This window comes from Oryzias latipes, chromosome 3, assembly GCF_002234675.1.
Source record: "Oryzias latipes chromosome 3, ASM223467v1".
In the NCBI taxonomy this organism is placed as follows: domain Eukaryota; kingdom Metazoa; phylum Chordata; class Actinopteri; order Beloniformes; family Adrianichthyidae; genus Oryzias; species Oryzias latipes.
In genome coordinates, this window is record NC_019861.2 from 1574128 (window position 1) to 1584765 (window position 10638).

At 36.6% G+C, this 10638-nt stretch overlaps 1 long non-coding RNA gene across 3 annotated transcripts; it reads right to left on the reverse strand.

Annotated features, from left to right (window-relative positions):
• Positions 1 to 6953: 6953 nt before the first annotated feature.
• LOC105354727 lies at positions 6954 to 9996 on the reverse strand. 3 transcript variants are annotated; one of them, XR_002872613.1, is made up of 6 exons: positions 9909 to 9996; positions 9153 to 9236; positions 9002 to 9067; positions 8263 to 8814; positions 8097 to 8186; positions 6954 to 7995 (listed from the first exon to the last, which is right to left on the reverse strand). It is a non-coding gene; the product is annotated as an uncharacterized LOC105354727 (long non-coding RNA). The 3 variants fall into 3 exon arrangements; XR_909285.3 differs by lacking the exon at positions 9909 to 9996 and adding an exon at positions 9308 to 9508 and having other exon boundaries at positions 6954 to 7992; XR_909284.3 differs by lacking the exon at positions 9909 to 9996 and adding an exon at positions 9308 to 9508.
• Between the last annotated feature and the right edge of the window lie 642 nt (positions 9997 to 10638).

The window sequence follows — 10638 nt, forward strand, 5'->3', positions numbered from 1 at the left end:
ACAGATATTACTTTTGGTCATTCAAGTCATTAAAATTTTTAAGATATTCCAGGATTTTGCAGGATTTTTGCTCCATTAAAATACATAGGGATTTCTTGTGCTTAAACTTTTTTACAGGTTTTCACCTTTTTTAACCATTTTACTTTTAAAATGTTGAGCTCTTTCAGCTCAGTTCAGCCATTTCTTTTACAAATTAAGCTTTCTTTCAGCATCTTCAAATTTTCAACAGTTCAGGCATTTTTTCAACAATTTCAGCTTTAATGCTTAACTCCTTCTACAAATTTTGACCTATTTTAGCTTTTCTACTATTACAATTTTCCACCTTTTCAGCTTATTCCTACTAGGACTTTTGATCATTTAACTTTTCAAGGTTTTTCCAGTACAGTTCAGCCATTTCTTCAGCAAATTTAGCTTTCATTCAGCAGTACAGCATTCAACCCTGCATTTTCTTCTGGAAATGCAGCTCCTTCTAGTTTATTATAGTATCTTCCGCCGTTTTTTGGCGTTTAACTCCTTCTACAATTTTTAACCGATTTTAACCATTCAACTTTTAAAATGTTCAGCTCTTTCATCTTATTTCTGCTATGACTTTTGGTTTTTCAAATCCTTTTACTTTTTAAGATATTCCAGGTTTTCCGGGAATTTTTGTTCCATTGAAATACATGGAGAATTTTTCGTTCAGAAGTTCCCAGTTAAACTCCTTCTACAATTTTTCACCTATTTTAACCGTTCGACTATGAAAATGTTCAGCTCTTTCATCTTATTCTAGCTATGACATTTTGGTCCTTCAAATCTTTGAACTTTTCCAGATATTCCCGGATATTCCCAGATTTTCCAATCTTTTTGCTCCATTGGCCACACCTTTGCTTCTTTAAGCAATTGTAACTTTAACATTCTTTTGGCTAGAGACACCGTTCAAATATTGAAATGTTCACAAGGTTTTGGACTTCAACATAAGGTTCAAAATTATTATGGGATGGCAACACCACCTACAGTTTGGCGGCCATTTTGTGCCAAAATGTGAGGCAATTTTAAACTTCTTCAAACTTTCACGTATTTTAATCCTTCTACTATTACAATGTTCAACCCTTTCAGCTTATTCCTTTCAGCTATGACTTTTGGTCCTTCAAATTATTGAACTTTTCCAGATATTCCCGGATATTCCCAGATTTTCCAATCTTTTTGCTCCATTGGCCACACCTTTGCTTCTTTAAACAATTGTAACTTTAACATTCTTTTGGCTAGAGACACCGTTCAAATATTGAAATGTTCACAAGGTTTTGGACTTCAACATAAGGTTTAAAAATTATTATGGGATGGCAACACCACCTACAGTTTGGCGGCCATTTTGTGCCAAAATGTGAGGCAATTTTAAACTTCTTCAAACTTTCACCTATTTTTACCATTCTACTATTACAATGTTCAACCCTTTCATCTTATTCCTTTCAGCTATGACTTTTGGTCCTTCAAATCTTTGAACTTTTCCAGATATTCCCGGATATTCCCAGATTTTCCAATCTTTTTGCTCCATTGGCCACACCTTTGCTTCTTTAAACAATTGTAACTTTAACATTCTTTTGGCCAGAGACACCGTTCAAATATTGAAATGTTCACAAGGTTTTGGACTTCAACATAAGGTTCAAAATTATTATGGGATGGCAACACCACCTGCAGTTTGGCAGCCATTTTGTGCCAAAATGTGAGGCAATTTTAAACTTCTTCAAACTTTCACGTATTTTAATCCTTCTACTATTACAATGTTCAACCCTTTCAGCTTATTCCTTTCAGCTACGACTTTTAGTCTTTCAAATCTTTGAACTTTTCAAGATATTCCAAGATTTTCCAGGATTTTCCAAGATTTTTGCTTCATTTAAATACATGGAGAATCCTTGAAAACCTTTGTTGCTTTCAAGCATTATAACTTAAACATGCTTTCAGCTAGAGGCACCGTTCAAACATTGAAATGCTCACAAGGCTTTGGACTTCAACATACGTTTTGAAATTATTATGGGATGGCAACACAACTTACTGTTTGGTGGGCATTTTTTGACAAAATCTGAAGCAAATGTTGCAATAAATTTCATCCATGGCTGGAACTGAACATATTGAAATTCACTGGATCTGGACATATAAGGAATGTGGGCGTGGTTAGCAAACAAAGCTCGTTGCTAAGGACGTCCAAAAATTTACTTTTTCCGATTCATCTGAAACCGACGTGGATTTGTTCCTCATCTCCAGGCGACCCAAACATAAAATGGTTGCTATGGAGATAAAATCAATAAAAAAGCCGCCATTTTGAAAAGAGTGGATTTTCTATCAACTTAGAACATGTAGCTTTTACCAATATAATACTCTCAAACAACGTGTTTTTTGGAGTCAGTTGATGATGCTGATTCCAATGCTAGTACTTTTAGCCATTTTAGCAACATCTTCAAATTTTCAACAATTCAGCCATTTTTTCAACAATTTCAGCTTTCATGCTTCAGTCCTACAAATTTTGACCTATTTCAGCCATTCTACTATTACAATGTTCAACTTTTTCAGCTTATTCCTGCTAGGACTTTTGCACCTTTAACTTTTCATGGTTCTTCCAGTACAGTTCAGCCATTTCTTCAGCTAATTCAGCTTTCATTCAGCAGTACAGCATTCAACCCTGCATTTTCTTCTGGAAATGCAGCTCCTTCTAGTTGGTTGAATGCTGTAAAGCATTCAACCCTTTGTTTTCCTGTTTCTCTTTATTGGTTGAATGCTGTAAAGCATTCAACCCTTTGTTTTTCTGTTTCTCTTTATTGGTTGAATGCTGTAAAGCATTCAACCCTTTGTTTTTCTGTTTCTCTTTATTTATTATAGTATCTTCCGCCGTTTTTTGGCGTTTAACTACTTCTACAATTTTTAACCTATTTTAACCATTCTACTATTAAAATGTTCATCTCTTTCATCTTATTTCTGCTATGACTTTTGGTTTTTCAAATCCTTTTACTTTTTAAGATATTCCAGGTTTTCCGGGAATTTTTGCTCCATTGAAATACATGGAGAATTTTTCGTTCAGAAGTTCACAGTTAAACTCCTTCTACAATTTTTCACCTATTTTAACCGTTCGACTATGAAAATGTTCAGCTCTTTCATCTTATTCTAGCTATGACATTTTGGTCCTTCAAATCTTTGATCTTTTCCAGATATTCCCGGATATTCCCAGATTTTCCAATGTTTTTGCTCCATTGGCCACACCTTTGCTTCTTTAAACAATTGTAACTTTAACATTCTTTTGGCTAGAGACACCGTTCAAATATTGAAATGTTCACAAGGTTTTGGACTTCAACATAAGGTTCAAAATTATTATGGGATGGCAACACCACCTACAGTTTGGCGGCCATTTTGTGCCAAAATGTGAGGCAATTTTAAACTTCTTCAAACTTTCACCTATTTTTACCATTCTACTATTACAATGTTCAACCTTTTCAGCTTATTCCTTTCAGCTATAACTTTTGGTCCTTCAAATCCTTGAACTTTTCCAGATATTCCCGGATATTCCCAGATTTTCCAATCTTTTTGCTCCATTGGCCACACCTTTGCTTCTTTAAACAATTGTAACTTTAACATTCTTTTGGCTAGAGACACCGTTCAAATATTGAAATGTTCACAAGGTTTTGGACTTCAACATAAGGTTTAAAAATTATTATGGGATGGCAACACCACCTACAGTTTGGTGGCCATTTGTGCCAAAATGTGAGGCAATTTTAAACTTCTTCAAACTTTCACCTATTTTAATCCTTCTACTATTACAATGTTCAACCCTTTCAGCTTATTCCTTTCAGCTACGACTTTTAGTCTTTCAAGTCTTTGAACTTTTCAAGATATTCCAAGATTTTCCAGGATTTTCCAAGATTTTTGCTTCATTTAAATACATGGAGAATCCTTGAAAACCTTTGTTGCTTTCAAGCATTATAACTTTAACAAGCTTTCAGCTAGAGGCACCGTTCAAACATTGAAATGCTCACAAGGCTTTGGACTTCAACATACGTTTTGAAATTATTATGGGATGTCGACACAACCTAATGTTGGTGGCCTTTTTATGACAAAATCTGAAGCAAATATTGCAATAAACTTCATCCATGGCTGGAACTGAACATATTGAAATTCACTGGATCTGGACATATAAGGAATGTGGGCGTGGTTAGCAAACAAAGCTCGTTGCTAAGGACTTCCAAAGGTTTACTTTTTCCGATTTGTCTGAAACTGACGTCGATTTGTTCGTCATCCCATGCCGACCCAAACGTAAAATGGTTGCTATGGAGATAAAATTAATAGAAAAGCCGCCATTTTGAAAAAAGTGGATTTTCTGTCAACTTAGAACATGTAGCTTTTACCAATATGATACTCTCAAACAATGTGTTTTTTGGAGTCAGTTGATGATGCTGATTCCAATGCTAGCACTTTTAGCCATTTTAGCATCATCTTCAAATTTTCAACAGTACATCCATTTTTTCAACAATTTCAGCTTTAATGCTTAACTCCTTCTACAAACTTTGACCTATTTCAGCCATTCTACTATTACAATGTTCAACTTTTTCATCTTATTCCTGCTAGGACTTTTGCACATTTAACTTTTCAAGGTTTTCCCAGTACAGTTAAGCCATTTCTTCAGCTAATTCAGCTTTCATTCAGCAGTACAGCATTCAACCCTGCATTTTCTTCTGGAAATGCAGCTCCTTCTAGTTATTATTATCGCATCTTATAGTATCTTCCGCCGTTTTTTGGCACTTAACTACTTCTACAATTTTTAACCTATTTTAACCATTCAACTTTTAAAATGTTCATCTCTTTGTGTTTATTTCTGCTATGACTTTTGGTTTTTCAAATCCTTTTACTTTTTAAGATATTCCAGGTTTTCCGGGAATTTTTGCTCCATTGAAATACATGGAGAATTTTTCGTTCAGAAGTTCACAGTTAAACTCCTTCTACAATTTTTCACCTATTTTAACCGTTCGACTATGAAAATGTTCAGCTCTTTCATCTTATTCAAGCTATGACATTTTGGTCCTTCAAATCCCTGAACTTTTCCATTTATTCCCGGATATTCCTGAATTTTCCAATCTTTTTGCTCCATTGGCCACACCTTTGCTTCTTTAAACAATTGTAACTTTAACATTCTTTTGGCTAGAGACACCGTTCAAATATTGAAATATTCACAAGGCTTTGGACTTCAACATAAAGTTCAAAATTATTATGGGATGGCAACACCACCTACAGTTTGTCGGCCATTTTGTGCCAAAATGTGAGGCAATTTTAAACTTCTTCAAACTTTCACCTATTTTTACCATTCTACTATTACAATGTTCAACCCTTTCAGCTTATTCCTTTCAGCTACGACTTTTAGTCTTTCAAATCTTTGAACTTTTCAAGATATTCCAGGATTTTCCAGGATTTTCCAAGATTTTTGCTTCATTTAAATACATGGAGAATCCTTGAAAACCTTTGTTGCTTTCAAGCATTATAACTTTAACAAGCTTTCAGCTAGAGGCACCGTTCAAACATTGAAATGCTCACAAGGCTTTGGACTTCAACATACGTTTTGAAATTATTATGGGATGGCAACACAACCTCCTGTTTGGTGGGCATTTTTTGACAAAATCTGAAGCAAATGTTGCAATAAACTTCATCCATGGCTGGAACTGAACATATTGAAATTCACTGGATCTGGACATATAAGGAATGTGGGCGTGGTTAGCAAACAAAGCTCGTTGCTAAGGACGTCCAAAAGTTTACTTTTTCCGATTCATCTGAAACCGACGTTGATTTGTTCTTCATCTCCAGGCGACCCAAACATAAAATGGTTGCTATGGAGATAAAATCAATAGAACAGCCGCCATTTTGAAAAGAGTGGATTTTCTATCAACTTAGAACATGTAGCTTTTACCAATATAATACTCTCAAACAACGTGTTTTTTGGAGTCAGTTGATGATGCTGATTCCAATGCTAGTACTTTTAGCCATTTTAGCAACATCTTCAAATTTTCAACAATTCAGCCATTTTTTCAACAATTTCAGCTTTCATGCTTAAGTCCTACAAATTTTGACCTATTTCAGCCATTCTACTATTGCAATGTTCAACTTTTTCAGCTTATTCCTGCTAGGACTTTTGCACCTTTAACTTTTCATGGTTCTTCCAGTACAGTTCAGCCTTTTTTTCAGCTAATTCAGCTTTCATTAAGCAGTACAGCATTCAACCCTGCATTTTCTTCTGGAAATGCAGCTCCTTCTAGTGTTACATTTGTTTTCCTCTTATGCTATCTTCCACCGTTTTTCGGCACTTAACTCCTTCTACAATTTTTAACCTATTAAAACCGTTCAACTTTTAAAATGTTTAGCTCTTTCAGCTTATTACTGCTATGACTTTTGGTTTTTCAAATCCTTGTACTTTTTAAGATATTCCAGTTTTTCCGGGAATTTCTGCCCTATCAAAATGCATTGGGAAGTTATATACGGGCCTTATTAATTTATACCGGCTGCATAGTGTCATCACAAAAGTGTTAGCTCAGCGGCAAAACTAAGTGGGTTTATAATACTGAGGTTCTGAGTTCAAATCTGGCATTTGACTTTTTCTGCATGGTTTTTTACCTTGCCTTTCTTGATAGAATTCAGTTCGACTAACTCAATTATATTTCGTTAAATGGAAGAATTTTCTTTCAGGTGGGGTTACTCATAAGCTTTGACTTTTTATCCTTTTAGTTTTCAAGATTTTCCAGGACAGTGCAGCCATTTCATCAGCAAATTCAGCTTTCACCGCGAGGCCAGCCGTATATACCTGTAACACGGAACAGCCAATCAAATTGCAGCTTCTGCAGCACAGGCAGCCAATCAAATTGTGGCTTGTGGAATGCTTTCCAAAGTGATGAAATCCTTTGGTACCGAGTTCGAGCCCCGGTTAGAGTGATGTCAGTCAGAAGTTAGGGTATAATAAATGTTTTAATGTTAAACTGAAAATGACATTTCATAATTATTGTTTTCTACTTCCATCTTTCCTTGTGCCTAAAAACAGTCATTTCAATTTCAACCATGCTTTATTAAGATATCAACAAGCAATAAATAAATAAACAGTATTTAACACAAAACGTTCAACCATGTATCTACAATTAAAGGGCAGAAGGATTTAAATATGCAAAAATTAATACAAGTAATTTAAAGATGTAAAATGAATTGAGGTAGAAGTAAATATTGTTGCTTTTTCTAAACAATTCAAGAACAAAACTGTAAGAAAATTGTATTCACAAAATAGATTTCACAAACTAAATTACAAATATTTTCACATTGAAGGATAAAATCAGGAGTTCTATCATAATCAGTGTGTGACCATGAATGCAGCCTTTAACTCTCTGTCAAAAAATGGACTGACAGCAAAGTCTGCAAATGGGATTCTGGGGTTGGTAAGGACTTCTGCTGCATAGATCTAGTGTACCTTTTTGGAGCAGTAGAGGTATTTTACATCCCCAGACAGATAAATGAACAGAAGATCCATCCTCAAAGTAACAAGGCTGCCCACAAGCAAGACAGTTGTGTATCATCTTTTTTCCAGGTTTCTGCTGTTGTTGCTGCAGACCTACAATCTCCTTCACCATTATTTCAACGTCGGTCTGAGTTAGAGGAGCTTCGTCTGGTTTAAGCATGAGGGAGAGTCACAACTGGCACAGTGACAGTTTCACTTCCTTGAGTGAGTTTATACCACAGCTGCTGGGTCTCCAAAGGTTTTACGGTAAATGATGTTCTGAGGTGGGATACGCCACAAGCAGATCATATTCATTGCAGGTCTCACAGGTGGACACCCGGGCCACAGTCCTAAGGCCTCCATCTCTGTTTTCATCCAGATACTCTGCTGGGGAGATCAGTTCCAGCTTCTAACATCTTGGTCATAACATGGAAGTGGTGGAGCAGCAGGCGTTGGCTGAAAGTGAGCAGGAGGAGGAGCTGCAGACTGAGCTGAGGGTCTTCCAACGACTGCTGGAAAAATAAAAAAATAACATGAGTTGTTGAATAAAATATTATCTCAAAGTCCAAATGAATACAGTACTTTGCATTTTTGTCAAAGTTAATGCACTGACTGTAGGTTTTATCCTGGACACTTTGAGGCAGTTCCAAGGCGAGGAACTCTGGTGGTACTGGCAGAGGAGTCTTCACTGGAGCAGAAGAAACTGGTGGAAAAAGACAGTCAGAAACAGACAGGAAGCTGCAGCAGAGTAAAGCTGACAAATGATCCCCAAAACTCACCTGCATGTGTAGCAGCAGGACAGCTGGACTTCTCAGGCTGGTCTGGATTCAGATCAACAGAAATATCCATCACTAAAGCCCAAAGTATTTAGAGTTCTTTGTTAGTAATTGTGCAAAACACTCAAAACCATCTAAGAAAACATGCTCAATAGAACAGGTGTGGTATGAAAATCAATAAATGAATAATTATTTTCCTTTTTTAATATTTTGATTGACCAGGAAAGGTACCATTATGATGTAATAATCCATGTGTAACCACTTTACTCTGACGTGTTAAGACATGTACTTTTGTTGTAATTCTGCTTTTTAAGACTGGTTTCTTTCAATCACTTTCATGAGAAACTCATGCAAATAAAATATTTCTGAATTTACCCTCAACGACGAACAATGAATACCTTCAGCATCACAAAAGCAATCACACAAAACACCTGCATTAGAACAGAACGTGGCCAACCAGCAAACAGAGGAAAGGAAAAGGTGATCCTGGTTTACGACAGAACCATCAGGTACCAGCGACAGCAGCAGCAGCAGCTAGACCTTTACTCAGTGAACCTGCAAGAAAATAAAGTAAACATATGAATATGCATCTATTTGAACAGACACATTTAAAAGTGCTGAGTGTAAAGAAAGGAGTGATCTAAGACTAACATGTAGTCTAGTATCAGTTTTTCAACTACTAGTACTACTATTCTGCATACAGAAACATAATCAACATGTGATACATGTTGGTGTTGCTCACTTGGCTGGGTTGGGATTGTTTCTAAACACGTTGGTCCTGTCATCTTCTTCACTACATGTCCCTGCTCTTTAGTAAAAGAAATAAGAAAACAGGTTGGAATCAGAAGTAGTAATTAACACTCAGTGTGTACTTGTGTGTGATTTAATTTTACCTTGTAAAGGGAGGAGTTTGGATGGAGAGACATAGAGCATCATTCTCTCCAACTCTTCATCATCTTCCATCTCTAAAGAAGACACTGAAAAGATGGGAAACATCATTTCTACCATATTTACTAACGTCAGCATGAACGTCTAGTCTGCCACAGACCTGGAAGACTAGAAGAAGGTTTAGGAAGAGCAGGTTCTGAAGAGCTCTGAGTCTGAGCCTCTTTCTTCTTCAGGTACTGCTGGAGCAGGAACGTTTTGCTGCCTGAAACCCACTGTTTCCTGAGGATAAATGATGCACATCCATCTTCTCTTCTCTACCAGACATCCCTCCAGGTCTTCTTAGAATGCACACCAAATCCAACCAGCTTGTTGTCCTCACTACTTGAATTTGGCTCCACTGATCTTTCAGCTAAACAGTTCCTCAAATCTTTAATTTTGCATATTCCTGCTATGCAATATACCTGCATACATATAATCCATTAAATTGATCATAAAGTACTGTAACCCCTGTTGTGCATTATAAAAATAGCATAGAAAATGTAATGTAACCCCTGTTCACCTCCACACTACCTTGGGTAAAAAAAAAAAAAGGCTTTGAAAACACACACACAAACACACACACAAAACTGCTCAAAGTTTCTAGTTAGACATTCTTCTCATCCAGCTGTTATCCTCACCGCTGGAGTTTCATGTTCAACAATGACGGAAAGAGAAATGTCTTCAGATTAGATACTTTGTCTTGTACATTTTTTTTTACTTACATCAGACTTTAACTTGACTTTAACTTGTTGTGCTCTTGTGTTTTAACAGCGATCGGATCAAATCTGGCCGCAGGATTGTTGTTGTTTTCTCTTCCCGAAGGCTCTTCCTGTAAAATCCTTACTACTAAGGCGATGTGGAAACAGCGCCCCCAAAATCCCGCTAGTGGTGAAAAAGTAAATTACATCCGTAGTGTTAAGAACTACCATAGAGAATGAATGAGAAAAGTTAAGAGAGTTAAGCTTAACCATTTTCAGTTGACCATCCCGCGATTGTTCCCTTAAACATTTGCAAACATGTGCTCCAGCCATCTTGTGAACAAACGTCAGGACCCATCCTTAGCCCCGCCCACGGCTGCTAAGGCTCCTGGGAAGTGTTGATTACCACACCATGAATTAGGTGGCTGTTACGAGAAGTGACTAACATGTTGTAACACCATACATGTTAGTGGTTAAATGACCAAATAATGCTCTGTCATCCAGCTAGCTAGCTAACTAGCTGATGATCCATAAATCTCATTCAATATATATGAATAAGCATGGTAACATTGATGGGACATGCATAGTTGAGAGAATTGAAGCTCAGCATTTGACAGGATGCCCCCTACTGGAGGAGGTGACTTCACTTTTACTGTCAAAGGATCAATGCGTTGGACTACAACATCAAGGTTTGAAGTCATTATGGGATGGAGACTGTTTGGCAGCCATTTTGTGTTTTTCAAATTTGAAACCT